Source organism: Pan paniscus, chromosome 1, assembly GCF_029289425.2.
Source record: "Pan paniscus chromosome 1, NHGRI_mPanPan1-v2.0_pri, whole genome shotgun sequence".
NCBI classification, from domain to species: domain Eukaryota; kingdom Metazoa; phylum Chordata; class Mammalia; order Primates; family Hominidae; genus Pan; species Pan paniscus.
The window spans coordinates 38,545,611-38,563,570 of record NC_073249.2 but is presented as its reverse complement, the minus strand read 5'-3'; the positions used below and the strand labels follow the sequence as shown (position 1 = coordinate 38,563,570).

The following is a 17,960-nucleotide window of genomic DNA, read 5'->3' as shown; positions in this document are numbered from 1 at the left end:
TCTCAATATATTATCAAGTCATAATGAATAAGTTTATATCTCATTTCACAGAATAACAAAAATAGAAGGGGTATCCCCTCAATGTATAAATGAGGAAACTGGGACTCAGAGAACAAATTGCTTCAGATTAATTCAGCCAGTCCAAGAAAAGGGATGAATAATCAAAGCCTAATTCCAATGTGGTCAAAAATAAGAAAATAGAGAAAGGTACCTGGAAAACCTACAACCAAAGGCACGGCCTCCCAAAACCTGGATCTACAGAGCCAACTTTTACCCATGGCAGCTTTGGGAGCATCTCTGAAGAGCAGATTAAGAAATGTGGCAGAGCTTATGTCTGAAAGGTCTGGAGACCAGGATGGCAAGTGGTAGCTGTCCACAAGTTACAACCAGTAATAAGCAGGGGCATCATCCACCTAGGGCTGGCCCATCAAAGGTGTGGGCATTGTGGCCATGGTTACAGGAACCACCTGAGGAGAAGGGAGAAGTCCAGACTCCAGGTGTCTGTCGATTTTTAGTATATGGTCTTGACCATATTCTCCTCCTATAGGCTGAGAACTAAACATAAAAGAGAGCAGGTAAGTGTATCAAGAACACAGATTTAGCCAGAGAACACAAATGTTCTGCTAGCACCATGGAGATCTCATATATGTATAGATACTGAAAACCAGACAATTGACCTTAGCCCTGGTTTGAGCATCATGACAGCCCCTGGGCTGGGAAGTAATAATTCAGACAATAGAGGTTTAGCTGGTGAAAAGTGTCTGGGGCTCACTTCTTAGCCTACCCTTTGCAATTTCTTTTTATTAATTTTAACCTAATATCACCTGCATACAAATGTTTAGTGATGAAGGAGGGTAATGGTATGAGTGTGAGAAAGTTCTGGAAGTCTCCTCCCAAGAGCATCAGCTAAAGTTTTATCCACTTCAGAACAAGTCCATACCCAGGCCCGAGACATCACCAGTTACAGGCAAAAACACTCATTGACAGCCAGAAGAAGAAACCACAATCAGAGAGAGGGATACTGCAGAAGGGGGATTAAGACACTCACTCTCTCACACAATTTTCTAAGCAAAGAATTTAAAAGACAAGAGACATGAACCCAGCCTTTCTTAAATCCCTTATTATTGACTGTAAGCTTCTAAGCAAAATTGATTTCCCCTGTTCCCAAATAATACTCCACCCACTCCAGTGGCCAATAGCTCCATCAAAGGTGTAGGCATTGTGGCCATGGCTACAGGGACCACCTGAGGAGAAGAGAGAAGTCCAGGCTGCAGATGTCTGTTGATTTTTAGGATGTGGCCTTGACCATATTCTCCTTCTTTAGGCTGGCAACTAAACATAAAACACAGAACAGCTAAGTGTATTGAGAATATAGACTGAGCCAGAGAGCGTAAAGCTGCTCTGCTAGCACCGTGGACAGCGAAGCCCAGTGTCAGTAGGCTCATGTGCTATTTGGGGTCACCTGCCCTCCCCACTCACCTGCTGCCTTTCTATAGCAGAGTGTCACGACTCAGCTGGGAGTGCTGGTGATGGCTTCACACATAGTCAAGGGGGCTGGACACTGCTATTAATATAGCCCACTTTTCCCCTTAGTACTTTCTCCCTGCAGTGATTCATTCCACCTGCAAGTACTTGAGCTGTACCTGGGTGGCTCATTCATTTGCAAAAAATAATTTCACAGCATTTAAAAAAAGTAGGCAATTAGCTTACTCTTAATCTTAATATGCCACCTGGCTAGCAGGTGGTCTCCTGCCCCAAGCAATGATGCAGGCATTCTGGAGTCATCTCTGCCTCTTGCTGTATATGTTACTTTGTCTCTATCACCAAGACGCTTTCAAATGTTCCTCCTTAGAAAATCTCAAGTTCTCAACTGAGCTTGTTATAGAAAAAGAGTTCCAAACCCTTTTGGCAGCTGCCATCTAAAAACTCTGTTTTCCATATTTAGCTAGAGTCCACAGTTTTCACTGAACTCATTCGTAACGTAAGTATCAACCACTCTTCAGAGAAATTTGCTGGGAGGGATGTTTCATGTAGCACTCCCAAACCAGAGCCTGCCTGGAATAATCCCACTCACATGATGCCAAAAGAACCAGAAACAGCCCCTGGAAAAAACTTAAACATCAGTTGCTCCTTGCTCTTCAAATGAGCATTAAGTGTAGATTTCTGCTGCTCCTCCCTAACCCCCACCCCAAAACTGTTTCTCCCACTGACTTCTAGGACAGCTTACCTGAAGGGTGAGGTGATGAGAAAGTTGAGCAAGATGAAACATTAAAGCTAAAGAACACAAATGAAGGCAAGGACATTTGTCCAGCCTCTTCTTCCTCATTCTCCAGCTCTGTCTCTGCCATGTGCACAAAATTACCCATTTGGGCACATTTTTACCCCAGAATTCTAACTCCTCTCTGTTCAAGCCTTTACAATGACCACCAGAGAGTACCCCCTCATCCCTACCCTCATGCTAGAACTTCCCATCAAGATAAACTAATCTTGGTAATGGTTCTTACCCAGAGGAGCACATTGGAATCACCGGTAGAGGAGGTGTTTGTTATATATATTATATATATTTATATATATAAAATATATATAAATAAAAATATATATATATAACCCACTATATATATATATAAAAATACATAAAATACTCATGCCTGGTGTTTACTCTGGAGGTGCTCATTTAGTAGCCTATAATGGAGGTCTTGAATCTAAACTTTTTAATAACATCATGGATAAGTTGGATGCACTCTCAGTTGAGACGCTCTAGCTTAGAGCCTTTCTGGGGGCTTGTAAGAAATACAAAGCCATGAGCCTACCCTATGCCTACTGTGTTAGAATCTGCATGTTAACAAGACCCTCAGGTGATCTGTATGCACATTAAAATCTGAGAAGCACTGGCTTAGAGCACATACAGGTCAACAGGTTACTGTTCACACCAGCGACTACACGTTTAGTGCTTTATATAATGAAGACTTTACCCTTGTTAAGGGAATTTCACATATCTGGGAGCTTGATCCTATAGAAGCAGAGAATAAATATGGGAGCCTGAGGCCTTACAGGCACTTTAAAAATCACATCATGAGTCATGGGGACAGATTCCTATTTTGTTTATGCGTAAGGCCGGACCTTTGAATTTTCTTTTCTTTTTGAGACAGGTCTTATTCTGTTTCCCAGGCAACAACAGAAGTTTTCGCATAGGGGTGGGGGTGAGGGGGAACTGTCTGGTGGTCACTGTAAAGGCTTGAACAGAAAGAAGTCAGGGTGAAAAATATGCCCAAATGGGTGATTTGTCCACATGGCTGAGACAAAGTGCAGTGTTGCAATCTTTTTTTTTCTTAATTATGCATTTTAAATATCAATATGTGCATTTGTTTTTATAGTTATAGATTTTCTCATCTGTTTTAGACAACAGCTTGTAATAGTTTTGAATCCATTAAGATGTTGCTTTCAATTTGAAATATTTTGTGTACACATGTATATAAAAAATAACCCAATGATGACTCATCTGGCAGATGTTTAAGATCAATAAAGGCTTATTTTTCAACTTGCAGTTAGGAAGAAAGGGAAGCAGGCCAATCTCTCTACGCTGTCTTTTTGCTGGCTTGTTTTTGCAGTGGTATCAATAGTGGTTTCTGGAGGGAACCACATGCCTTTAGCCCATCTAGTTAAGATCAGATACCACAATCAACAAGAGGGGTAGAAGAGATGAGGAAGGGGGAGTGGGTAAGTGTTAAATTTCAATTTTTTAAGTGTGCATTTTGTACTCTTTCTAGGTATAGGATTAAAAACAGGCCAATGAGGAAAAATTGTTACAATTGTTATAAATTGTTTATATTGTTACAAAACTGAAATCAAATCAAGACATAATAGCTGAATTAAGTTCTTTTAATAGATTGCATATATGGGTGTTTAGCCATACTTAGATCAACTCTTTCACAGTAGAACTTCATATCCAATTAACATGCTCTAGATACCACCTTTCTTATTTTTTATAGTAAGGTCTGGTATTTAAATACTCACTTCTACACTGGCAGCTTTAAGAAAAACAGGACACAGAGGCAGTTGTCATTTTTAGCAGCAACGAAATACCACTAACCCATTTTTACATACTGAATTCAAGTCCCTGTCAGAAGTGAGTGGACCACGAAGTCACCAGGTACAAAATTGCTAGTTCATTTTTAAATTAATAACTTGAAATTATCCTTGCCCCCCACTCCATTACATCTTTTTATAAACAGCAAACATTTTGCTATTTTATGCATAGGCTAGCAGGCTTGTTTCACTATGAAAGTGCTAACTCATTTACAGAGTTTTATAATCAGTTATGTAGTGCTACAATAAATGTCCAATAATCTACATAGGAACAATGAAGAATAAAAATGATGAAGATTGAATAAGGCTATCAGATTACCTTATCTTATTCACATATAAAGAATAGATACCCAATGGTGAGGAAGAGACAGAAATTGGACAAATTCTCACAGGTTTAAAAATTACATCTACCTTTGAGCTTTATACTGTAAATGAGACATTTTAAATAGTCCTGTAGCCCATGCCTATTTTTTCCTCAGAAAAAGAAAAGCTGCCTTCATGACATCCCCTTTTGTTTTCAGATTTCCACAGTGTCACTTTGAAGCTTCAGAGTCAGGATCTTACTTTCTTCAAAAAATAAAGAAAATACACCCCCTAAGGTACTTCCAATCCCCCCCACCCCCAAAATCCCACTGGTTTCTTTTCCAGTGCCAGGTTGCATGATCAGGTCCCATCTCCTGGGGTTGTTGTTGTTGTGATTTTTTTTCTGTCCATCTACTGATCATTAGTTTAGAATAGATAACATGAACCAGTTCTAGAACCACTACTAGGAGGAACACAAGCTCTTCACTACAATCACACAGTAGGAAAGAAAGAGATAACTCAATTCATCCCTGGTACTGGGCCTCCAAAATTGAAAGAACTTGGCACAGCTGGAGCACTGAATTTGTATCCTCCATGCTTCTCAATCATTTTGGATTCATGAGCTGCTCTTCTTTGATTGGCCAGAGTTACTGTGTCTGTAACTGTTTTCTTTGTTCTTCATTAAGACCATGAGTCAGAGCCTGATCCCACACAGGATTATGATTTCGAATGGTTTGAAAGATAGCTTTAAATACCTGATACTCATCAACAGGGTTATCTTCATCATCAATGATTGTGGAATAGCCTTCCAGAGCAGTCTCTTCAGCATCACCTTCTTCCCAATCTTCATCATCTCCATCTTCACCTGCCTGCTTAGCCAGAATCTCCAAATATTCTTTCTCATCTTCATCAATATCATCTTCATCACTCCCCAGTTCCTCGGTTTCATCATCATATTCAGCTTCATCATCATCACTGTCATTCCTGTGTTCTGCATGGCAGGCATATGCTCTTTTTAATCCATTAAATAAAAGGATAAAAGCTGGCAAAATCTGTCCAGAAACCTGATTTAAACCTTGGGGTATCTGTTCCATATCAATAAGAGCACAGAGACTGAGAACACACATCTTTCTGTCATGAAGCCCCAAGAAACAGTCAACATCATTAAGCCACTAATAAAATGATTTGTAACTGGTTCAACATTATTAGGGAAGTGAAGATTTTCTAAGGTATTTAGTAATAGGTATGCATTATAATGTAAAGCTGCAATTGCAACTTGCAGACCCATAGTTCAAAGTTCACTTGTCTTAACCTCTCTTGTCAGTCTTTCTAAGGCTGCTTCCATGAATAAGGGAATGCACTGGTCAACGTCACGCCCTTTGCACTGCAGAACGATGACCTCTAACAATTTTGCCGCATGACACTCTGCATCTTCTCCTGCAACTCCTGTAAGAATCTTTTTGCACATACTGTATATCATTTCAAGATACTTGGTATCAGACAGAAGTGTCTTGGTATCAACTGTTACATAATTATAAAGGAGGGGCATCATATCTGTAAAGTAATCAAAGCCATCTTGCTGAAAGACTTCAAATACAAGGGGTAGTAGCTGCCACATCTGTGGAGACACTTGTTGACATGTCAGGCTATGCGCTAAAGAGATGTCCTCATAGAATTCTGAGACATGCTGTTGTAAAACAGTACCAATGACCTGTAAGCAGATTCCCTCAAGCTGTTGGGTTATCTCTTTATGATCTTCAACTACACTAAGAAGTGTGTCAATTGTATTCAGAATTCCCATGGCAGTAACTGCTTTGTCATCACTACCTTCTTCATCTGGCCCCGTCTGGATTACTTGGCTAAATGTCATTGCCAACTGTTGTGTCATTTCTACTGCAATAGGCGTAACTTCTTCACTATTTTCACAGATCATTTTCTGAATTACATTGGTAAGGTCATCATTTACTGTTTCTGTTATACTATGAAGAAGAGCCTGCATTACAGGTCTGATGAATGCTGTGATACATTATTTAGATTTTTCTTGATTGCTGATAAATACTTGAAGGACAATGGCAGCTTCCACTTTCACAGGCATGTCTCTATCATCAATCAGACATCTTCTTGTTAGCTCTAAAGCTGTTTGAAGGTTCTGATCACTTTTGAACTTTACTTCACAAAAATAGTGAAGTACCCAGCAAGTCCTTGCTCTCATGTAGCCTAGTTCACTGCTGAAGACAGAGAACACATGATTCTGCAACATGTATTCCATCTGATCATTACAGATCTTTTTCTTCAGAAGTGTTTCAGCTAAGGAGCCAATCATGCAGGGCTCCATCTTTTTTTCAAAGGTCAGCATTTGGTTCTGTAAGAATCTGGTAACAAAATCCCATAGTCTTTTGAAGTACCTCCTTCCTCTTACTATGGGCTGTAAACAAAAGCTTCTGGGCAGCAGTGGCAAAGGAAATGAAATCTTCAGACACATCAAACTTCATGCGTATATATTCGTAAGGGTCTTCTTCCCAAAGTTCCTCATCAGCATCTGTATAACACATCAATGGAAAAATAACATCTTGGATAATGCCTTGTATATGGGGCTTCAGATACTTCCAGGTGAGAGCATGAGAAACTCCTTGATTAATAGAATTTAATGTCTGTTGTAAAACTTGAGGAGCCATATATTGCTTCTCCTTATACTGTTATAACACTTTCAATAAAACTTGCTGGACACCAACAATAAATTCCTTCAGAAATACTTCAGCAAATTCATTACACTCCTAGGAAACATTGCCAGAGCTTCCATATCTTTCAAAAAGTCTTGCTAAAATATGTAAGGCCCACTTCTTGCATTTCCATTATGATAACTCAGGTCGGTCATCTTCTTCAATTCGAAGTGTTTCAGTCTTTAAAATTTCTACCCATTCTGTCAGGTTCTTTTGGTTTATCAGTTCCAGTGGTATAGAGTATAGAGTATATACTGAACAAGAGCATAGAGTATATACTGAACAAGATCATAGAAGATCTTGAATATTTGTTTCTGGATGATGACAGACTGATCAGACTGGTCAGAAAGAAGCTGGATAAAATGATCCTTTAGAACTGGCAGAAAATGCTGCATTGCTGCTACCAATGGACTCCACTCCTCTAGTTTTTTATACTCATAAGTTTTCACAAGCTGATAAAGGCAAAGAATTCCTATCCAACAAGCACTGTTATCACACTGAAGATAAAAGCCAGTTTTGTCCACAATGGCAGTCCAGTAGCTTGGATAATCATGTTTGATGATGTGATGAATGCATGTAGTAAGCTGTACCCTGATGAGCTCAGGAGGATGGATAATGGCTTCTACAATATTTTCTCAAATACAATGGCAATCTTCTTCTGGAATAGTATAAGGGGATATATACTCTTGTGCTGTTTCTTGACCAGGCCAATACTGTGTTATATTTTTCAAATAGATAACACCTGCCTGTCTCACAGGTAAATCCAGCTGTTCTGACATAGTAATCTGGAGCAGCGTTGAGACAAAATTCAGAGATTTGTGTGCTTCATTGAGCTGGAGCTCCATGGCCTCTTGCAGGGCTGGGTCCATGGTGCCCCGCAGGGCCTCAATAATGGTGTTGGGGTCCATTGCAGCATGAACTAGATCAAACCCAGGGCTTGGGTGCTACTGGGCCAGGAATAGCGCTACTCACTGCACACATGGACCTGCCGCAGCGGCAACTGGCGCAAAAGGGCAATGGTGCAATCTTAACTCACTGTAACCTTGAACTCCTGGGCTCAAGTGATCCTCCCACCTCAACCTCCCAAGTAGCTGGGACTGCAGGCTCACGCTACCATGCCAAGCTGGTTTTGTGTTGTTGTAGAGATAGGGTCTCACTATGTTGCCCAGGCTGGTCTTGAACTCCTGGTCTTAAGCAATCATCCTGCATCAGCCTCCCAAAGTGCTGGATTTACAAGCCTGAGTCACCATGCCTGGCCAATATTTTCAACAGTTAGAGGCAGGATTGAAAAACAATTCCTTTTTGCTTTGCTCAAAATAAGTATTTATGAGCATCCACTTACGAGTTACTGTGCTAGATGCTGGACATACAAATAGAAATAAGACCCAGTTACTGCTGTTGTGGAAAGGGCAACATTAGAGAAATGTTCAGGAAATGGAGGAAAGGCCCTTATCTCAGCTTAAGGAAGCCTTAACTCACTATTGTTTGGCTGAATCTCAAAAATGTACAAACCAATAGGAGTGTCCCCTCTTCCCCACAGATTCCCTGAAGCCAGTGGGCTGTCTGGCAGGAAAACCAAATACTAACTGTGATTTGCCCATTCTAGAAGGTAAGAGAAGGGATTCAGGGCATGCGTGTCAAGTTAGGCTTTGAAGACTTGTGTTAGAAGGTTCAGGAAGAAAGCCGCATCACTTATCCCCTATGGAAAAAAAGGAATGGCCAAGAGAACTTCCTTGAATCCATGAAGAGCTTCCAAAAAGAGAAATTTTAAGTTTAGGGATGATAAGGAGCAGAAAGGCTTGGTCTGCTTTACCTGGTGAGCCTATCAATGCACCCACAAAGCACATGCTTGTTACCCAGCAGAGTGTTGGGCACTAGGGGGTGGAGGAGGATAGAATCTAAGATTACTTTTAGCTCTGAAAATCTCAAGACCATCTAAGTTAGGCTCTTCATTTTACAAAAGACAAAGTGCAGACCCAGAAAAGGCCTTATCCAAAATCACATTACTAGCTCTTGAGTACAAGATTACTAGCAGGCTGCAATCTGGGAAGATGGCTGAAGTGGACTCGACATCATATTAAACTCCAGCATCAGTACTTTGGGCAACATGTAGTCACCAGAGGTCTCTGAGCTGGTGACCAGCTTAGTCAAAACCACTTTCCCCCTTGATAATAGTAAATGCCATTTCCAGTTAAGTTACAGATGACAGATTTTATGGAATGTTTCCACGTTAATGTGCGAGATCTGAATGGTACCTCCATCACTGGCATTACATTTTGTTTCTCAACCCTCCTCATCACAGCTCTTATTAGGAAATCGGGGAAAGTCAGGTACTGAGGCCCACAGGAGCTGTGCCTTGCTGGTGTTCCCTCATGAAAGGCTGCAGCCAGAATTGTGTCCTTCCTTCTCAATGCAGGTCTCCATGCTAAACTTGTTCACCCTCTGTTCCAGAGCATTAGGTGCTCCATATGAAGTACTCTTGAACTCTGTCAACCCTGACCTCTCCCCTGTCATGTAGAAAGGCCTCAAGTGGTAGTTTTTGGAGCTCCTGATCAACCAAGCACATGCACCCTTCTCAGGAGAGGGCAATTAGAAAACTTGCTAACTAGAGGTGCCATGGCAGGTGCCAACTGGATCAGTGCAGGATGGAACAGCACATTCCAGACAGCCTCATGAGTTCATTGCTAAGGGTAGAGCTAATTTACAGGAAACATGCAGAGGGTTTGACTGGATCCCCTCTGATACCAGCTGAGCCCAGCTCTCACATGCCTATGGCATGGAGTGGATGGTGCTGGGGCAGGCTTCTCTCAGCCTGACAGCAGAGTAGCTGTCTCCACTATTGAGCCAGGTGTGTCCCCAGAATGCCATCTCTACACCCTCAGCATGGTAGCGATGCCACGGCAGTGAGGATGTGGGGAATGGGGAGCAGCTTAGGAGAGACTAAGGCATTGCAGGACTGAGGTCCACTATGCAGCTCCAGGTCCCCCTACTATGCTCCTTCAATAACAGTGTTGGTAGTAAGAGATTATCACCAAGTTCCTCTCAACTCAGCAAAACAAGTGGGGAAGTGAGAAAAGAAAGGAGGAGGAAGATAGCTTCCTGTGCTGTGAGGACTAATTGCAAGCAAAACATGTGTCAGCTGCCACTGCACACAGTAAACACTCAACGGATGGTAACCTTAAGCGTTTGGGCTGCAGCTTTAGTGCCCAAATCCTACCTCTATGGAGGGAGTGAGACACTTGGACAACAACAATCAAGGCAGGTGGAGAAAATTCTGGCTTTGCTTGTCCCAAAACAAATCGCCTCACCCATAGCAGTGTAAGACAACTAGCATTTTACTATGTTCACAGATTCTGAGCACGAGAAATTTAGAAAAGGCCCAGCAGGATGGCTTGTCTCTCTTTCTTATACCTGGAGCCTCAGCTGGAAAGATTCAAAGACTGGGATGACTTAGTTGGAATCATCTATGAGCCAGTTCATTCACATAACTGGTGGTTGACCCATGCTGTCAGCTAGAACCTGAAGCTGTAAGCTGGAACACCTATACATGGCCCTTCCATGGGGCTCTTTGAATTTCTTTATAGAATGGTAGCTGGGTTCTAAGAGCAGGTGTCCCAAACAAATCACACAGAATCTGTATGACCTTTGATGACTTAGCCTATCACTATAATGTGACTTCTGCCATAGCTACAAGGCTTTCCAGGTTCAAGGGTAGAGAACAAGTATCAAAGGCAAATTTTTAGAAGAACATGTGGAATGGAAGGTAATGTTAAAGCTATCTCTGGAATATACAATCTGCTTCATTTGTCAAGCTAAACATATGCCCCCATAGTCTCCCAATGCAGAGATATTATGTACAATGTCTGGAACAAATATTTTCATATGACAGCTCATTAATTCAGTCCTTACAATAATACTGCAAGGTAGTTTATTATTACTCCACGTTTTACCTGAAACTGAGCTCAAAAAGTTTAGATAACTTGACCAAGGTCATATAGTTTTTAAGCACCAAAGCAGTATCAAATCCAGATCTAAATCTGTTAACTACTTGTTAAAACTCAAAGCTCATAGTCTTTAGAGAACATTTTGGGTCAAACTAAATGATCTTGGTTCTAGGGCAGTAGGAATAAGGTAGCAAAGAAAAAAAAAAGGCAGCTGTTCATTTGATGCCTAAATGTTCACAGTGTACACACAATGCTGAAGCTACGCTTTGTAACTCTTAAGTGTTATTTCTTTTGCTAATAAATGCATTTTATGTAAGGAAAGACTTTGAAAAACAGTATCTCCAGATAGAATGGAAGCTGGGCCACCTTGCTAGGCTCTCCTACACCCCAATCGCATTTTCCAAAGTAGGGAGAAAGGTACAGTTCAGAACCTCTGTTTTTCAAACTGGAATAAGGCCTCTCTCTTACTTTTCCACCAACTCTTTAAGACAGACAGTTTTTATTTTGAAACTTGGCCTAGATTGTGGGGCAAAGCACAACCAAATGAAATGGGTGAATTCCCATTTTGATCCTTATTGTCATTCTCCATCTCAGGTAGCTGATGGATCCAGGCTAAATGTGGGTCAGAAAGTATGTTATAGATCAGCTTTAGTTGAAAAAAATGTGTATATACCAATACAACTCAATGGGGGAATAAAAACTTTTTCAACAAATAGTGTTAAGACAACTGGATATCTGCATGCAAGTGAATGAAGTTGGACCCCTACCTCACACCATACACAAAATTTAACTCAAAATGGATCATAGTCTTAATTGTAAGAACTAATGCTCTAAAACTCTTAGATGAAAATATAGGGGCAAATCTTTATGACCCTGAGTTAGGCAAAGCCTTTTTAATTGTGACACCAAAAGTACAGTCTACAGAAGAAAACTAGATAAATTGGACTATATGAAAACCTAAACTTTTGTACTGCAAAAGATACCACCAAGCTAGTAAAAAATGCAACCCACAGACTCGCAGAAAATATTTGCAAATAAAATACCTTATAAGAGATTTGTATCCAGAATATATTACAAAAAACTCATAACTCAATAGTGAAAAAATAACCCAATTAAAAATAGGCAAAGAATCCAAATAGACATTTCTCCAAAGAAGATATAGAAATGGCCAATAAGCACATGAAAAGATGTTCAACATCCCTAGTCATACGGGAAATGCAAATCAAAATCACAATGAGACATCACTTTACACCCATTAAAATGGCCATAATCAAAACGACAAGTGTTGGTGATGATGTAGAGACATTAGAACACTGAAATTGTTGGAAGAATGTAAAGTGGTGCAGATGCTTTGGAAAACAGTTTAGCAGTTCCTCAAGATGTTAAATGTGGAGTTACCAGATGACTCAGCAATTCCACTCCTAAGTCTATACCCAAAAAAGGCAGAAACAAATGTCCATATGAAAACTTGTACATGAATGCTCATAATGTTCATAGGAGCATTGTTCATAATGGCCAAAAACGTGAAAACAGCCCATATACCGATCAACTGATGAGCAGATGAATTAGATGTGGTATAGCCATACAATAAATTATTATTCAGTAATAAAAAGGAATGAAATACTGATAAATGCTACAAAATATTAGAACCTTGAAAATGTTATTCCAAGTGAAATAAGCCAGTCACAAAAGACCACATATTGTACAATTCAATTTATATGAAGTGTCCAGAACAGGTAAATCTACATTTAGAGAAAGTAGATTAGTGGCTGCCTAGGGCTAGGAAATGTGAGGAGAAATGGAAAGTGACTGAAAATGGGTATGGGGTTTCTTTTGGGAGTTATGAAAATGTTCTGAAATTGATAGTGGTGATGGTTGCACAACTCAATAATATACTTAAAACTATTGAATTGTACATTTTAATTATGCAAATTGTATGGTAGGTGAGTTTTATTTCAATATTTATATCCACACACACCTACACATAGAATTATATGTATATGTTTACACACACACACACACACACACATATATATATATGTCCAAAGCAAATTCATATTGAAGTGGGGGCAATGTCAAGTATAGAAAACCACCCACAGATACTCCTCTGCTTTAGCCTAACATGTGGCTGTGTGACCAAAGGTACTGTGAAAAGCAATTAGATGGTGCTTTCTGAAAAAAAAATTTATTGAGGTATAATTTACATGTGACAAAGTACTCCCATTTCAGTTCATAGTTTGATGTGTTTTCACAAATGTGACCACCATATAACCAACACATTCAAGATACAGAATATTTTTATTACCCCAAAAAAGTCCCTTGTGCCCCTCTGTCTCAAAATGCCCAACCCTAGGCAACAATTGATCTACTTTATGTCATTTTAAGTAAGTTTTGCCCTTTTCTATAATTCCAGATAAATTAAATCCTACAGCATGTACTATTTGGGACCTGGACTTTTTTATAACTCAGGATAATATATTTGAGATTCAACCATGGGTCATGCATATCTCTAATACATTGCTTTTTTATTGCTGAGAGTATTCCCTTATATAAATAGACTAAAGTTTGTTTTGCACTCATCTGCTTAAGGACATTTGATATTTTTCCCTCATTTTAGTTATTATGAACACTGATATACAAGTTTTTGTGTGAACATATGTTTTCACTGCTCTTTGGTAAATGAACAGAAGTGGAAACACCAGGTCTTATAAGTGTATGCCTAACTTTATAAGAAACTGCCAACCTGATTTCCAAAATGTTAATACTATTCTACATACCCACAAGCAATATATGTAAGTCTTTTTAATTGTATTCATATAGTGGGTATCTCATGTAGTTTTCAATTGCCTTTCCTTGATGACTAATTAAATGGAGCATCTTTTCATGTGCCTTTGGCCATTCATGTGTGTGTGTAAAGTGTCTGTCCAAATCTTTTGCCTATTTAAAAAATTTATTTTTAATTGAGTTGTATAAGTTTTTTTTAATACATTCTGGATTCAAACCTTTATCAGTTTAGTCTGTGGCTAAAAATTTCATTTTCTTAATGGTGTCTTTCTTAATAGTGCCTTTGATAAAGTCTAATGTATAATTTTTTTCTTTTATGTTTCGAATGTTTTGTGTCCTAAGAAATCTTTGCATATGCCAATGTTGAAAAACTTCTAGTTTTACAGTTTTAATTTTTATGTTTCAGTATACTACCTATTTCAAGTTAATTTTTGAGTCTACAGTAAAGGGTTGAAGTTCATTTTTTGTATACGAATATCCAATTTTGTAGAACCATTTGTTGAAAGCCTATTTCCCCACTAAAATATCTTCTTAACAACATTTAATCACAAGATTCTTCATTTCCCTTTTATAGTCACACCCACTTCCTTCCAACTTTCCTTTAATCCTCTTCTCATTAACTCCTACCAACCACTAATCTGTTTTCCCTTTCTATAATTTGGTCATTTCAAGAATATTGACTATATGGAATCATAAAGTATATAACCTTTTGGGATTTGCTATTTATTCTTTGCATTTATCCATGTATGATGTTTTTCCTTCATTTGTATAGATCTAAATTTCATTGATAGTATTTGCCTTGCATCTGAAGAACTTGCATTTTAAGTCAGCTGGTGAATAATTCTGTCAGCTTTTGTTTGCCTGAAAAAGTTTTTATTTCATATGTATTTTTGAATGGTATTTTTATTGGATATAGAATTCTAGGTTGACAGTTTGCTGTTTTTGTTACAGCTCTTTAAAGACATCATTTCATTTTCTTCTGATTTAAAAGTTTCTGACAAGACATATGTGAGTATTGTTATCTTTGTTCCTCTGTATGTAATTTTTTGTCAGCTCTTAAAATTTTCTCTTTATCAATTTTGTTCAGTAATTTGATCATGAACTCCTTTGGTGTGATTTTATTTTGTGTTTATCCTTCTTGGAGTTGTTGACCTGCTTGGATCTATGAGTTTATAATTTTCATAAAATATGAAAAGTTTTTAGCCACTACTTGTGATATTTTTTCTGCCCTTCATCCTTTCTGGGACTCCAGTGATATGCATATTTACAATAGCTGCTTAAAAGACCTTGTTTGTTAATTCTATTTTCTCTGTCATTTTAGGTCTATTTCTGTTAACTGATTTTTCTCCTAGTTATAAGTCGTGTGTGTGTGTGTGTGTGTGTGTGTGTGTGTGTGTGCTTTTAGGCATGCCTGGTAATTTTGGATTGGATGCTGGACATTGTGCCTTCATATTGTTGAATGCTGGATATTGTCCTCTTTAATGGATGTTGAACTATGTTCTTACTGGCAGTTAACTTAATTACATATCAGCTTGATCCTTTTTTAGGCTTTATTAAAACTTTATTAAGTAGACTTTACTCTAGGGCTTATTTAGTCCTATAACTAAGCTGTGACTTATTTTGGAATGCCCTCAATATTAAGCAAGGACCCTAAATTTACCCTGGCTGGTCATAACTCAAACTTCTACCAGCCCTGTATTGCCTCTGGAAATATTCAACTTACAGATACCTGGTAGTTCTTTGCCTGGCTTGTGCAATTTCAGCCTACATATAGCAGTGAGCTGTAGTTACAAGAGGAACACTATAAAGATCCTCAGCATTTTCTCTACTGAGCACATTCCAGCCACTCAGCCTCTTCAAATTCAAATTTTTGTCTTCTCAACTCTGTGATATCATGCTCTTCTTGAGTGTGTATTGTGGTCCAGAAAGTATCTCCAGGCAGAAAGTTGGTATTATCATAGGTCTTATCTCATTTGTTTCCTTTCTCTGAGGAGTCACAGAACTGTACTAATTACCAAAAGGAGTTTTTTTCATAGATTTTTGTCTGGTTTTCTAGTTGTTTACAGTAAGAGAATAAGTCCAACTCCATTCACTCTCTTGTGTCTGGAAGTAGAAATCACTGATATTATCTATGTTAATACAGTGAAAAAAAATCCAGTGTTGTCCCTCTTTCCATCCTCACCCCCACACCTCCACCGCTAATACTGTCTCAGTGATGTGCAATATCCAAGGCTTGATTTAGGTCTAATGAATATCTCTCAACACAGAACACTTTGGGTTTCCCAGCACAAGAATTGAAAAAAGCACATGGTACTCTCCCAGCTGAGATTCTTAGCCTCTTTTTTCCCCTACTGTGAGCAGTGTCACCCAGGTGCCCTCACTCATCTATTTTAAATACACTCACCATCTCTGCTAACAGCTTCAGCCTCTGTTAATCAGGTAGCTTTTCATTAATGTTCTTATCCTTGTCCCAGCATCTTATTTGTCATGCTTTATTAGTAGACATGATAAGTCATAAATCTTAGTTCCTCTTAGCTTCTTAGTATCTGTTGTCAAGTTGAAGATCCCAGACAGAGGGAGATGAGAACTGGTTCATTACAGAGTGACTCTTTCTAATATCTCCTTGGTTCTTTATGATACTAATACATTCTTCCCACTGTAGTTGCCTTTTTCTCTATTTAGCTCTAATACAATTCATAGAAATGAGATCATTCGGCTTAAGGGTACATTATCTTCACTTCAACCCACCCTTCTTTAAGATGAACAATGCTGCCTTTAGATTCTGATACTGGCTCTGCCACTTATTAGCTGGATAGCCCCAGACAATTTACTGACTCTGAGTTTGTTTCCATACTTATGGAATAGGGAAAATATATTCTGCATATCTCATGGAGTGGCAACAAAAGCCAAAATTGACAAATGGGATCTAATTAAACTAAAGAGCTTCTGCACAGCAAAAGAAACTACCATCAGAGTGAACAGGCAACCTACAGAATGGGAGAAAATTTTCACAACCTACTCATCTGACAAAGGGCTAATATCCAGAATCTACAATGAACTCACACAAATTTACAAGAAAAAAACAAACAACCCCATCAAAAAGTGGGCGAAGGACATGAACAGACACTTCTCAAAAGAAGACATTTATGCAGACAAAAAACACATGAAAAAATGCACATCATCACTGGCTGTCAGAGAAATGCAAATTAAAACCACAATGAGATACCATCTCACACCAGTTAGAATGGCAATCATTAAAAAGTCAGGAAACAACAGATGCTGGACAGGATGTGGAGAAATAGGAACACTTTTACACTGTTGGTGGGACTGTAAACTAGTTCAACCATTGTGGAAATCAGTGCGGCGATTCCTCAGGGATCTGGAACTAGAAATACCATTTGACTCAGTCATCCCATTACTGGGTATATACCCAAAGGATTATAAATCATGCTGCTATAAAGACACATGCACACGTATGTTTATTGCAGCATTATTCACAATAGCAAAGACTTGGAACCAACCCAAATGTCCAACAATGATAGACTGGATTAAGAAAATGTGGCACATATACACCATGGAATACTATGCAGCCATAAAAAATGATGAGTTCATGTCCTTTGTAGGGACATGGGTGAAATTGGAAATCATCATTCTCAGTAAACTATCGCAAGAACAAAAAACCAAACATCACATATTCTCACTCATAGGTGGGAATTGAACAATGAGAACACATGGACACAGGAAGGGGAACATCACACTCTGGGGACTGTTGTGGGGTGGGGGGAGGGGGGAGGGATAGCATTGGGAGATATACCTAATGCTAGAGGACGAGTTAGTGGGTACAGCACACCAGCATGTCACATGTATACATATGTAACTAACCTGCACGTTGTGAAGATGTACCCCAAAACTTAAAGTATAATAATAATAAATAAAAAAAACAAAATATATACATAATATGATCTCAGCTATGGAAAAGAAAAACATTCAGTGGAAAAAAGCTTAAAGGGAAGAGCATCAAAAAAAAAAAAGATCAAGCAAGATAATCGATGTTAAGTACTTTATATAGTGCCTGTACCATGGTAAATGCTTAATAAATGTTAGCTATGATGACAATGATGAT

General features: G+C 38.9%; 1 protein-coding gene and 1 pseudogene across 5 annotated transcripts in view; both read right to left on the bottom strand.

Annotated features, from left to right (window-relative positions):
• The window catches only part of KCNH1 (potassium voltage-gated channel subfamily H member 1), a 462,440-nt gene that overhangs the window by 173,824 nt on the left and 270,656 nt on the right, over window positions 1-17,960 (bottom strand). The window lies entirely within an intron of this gene.
• On the bottom strand, window positions 4,737-8,017 carry LOC100980848 (importin-7-like; annotated as a pseudogene).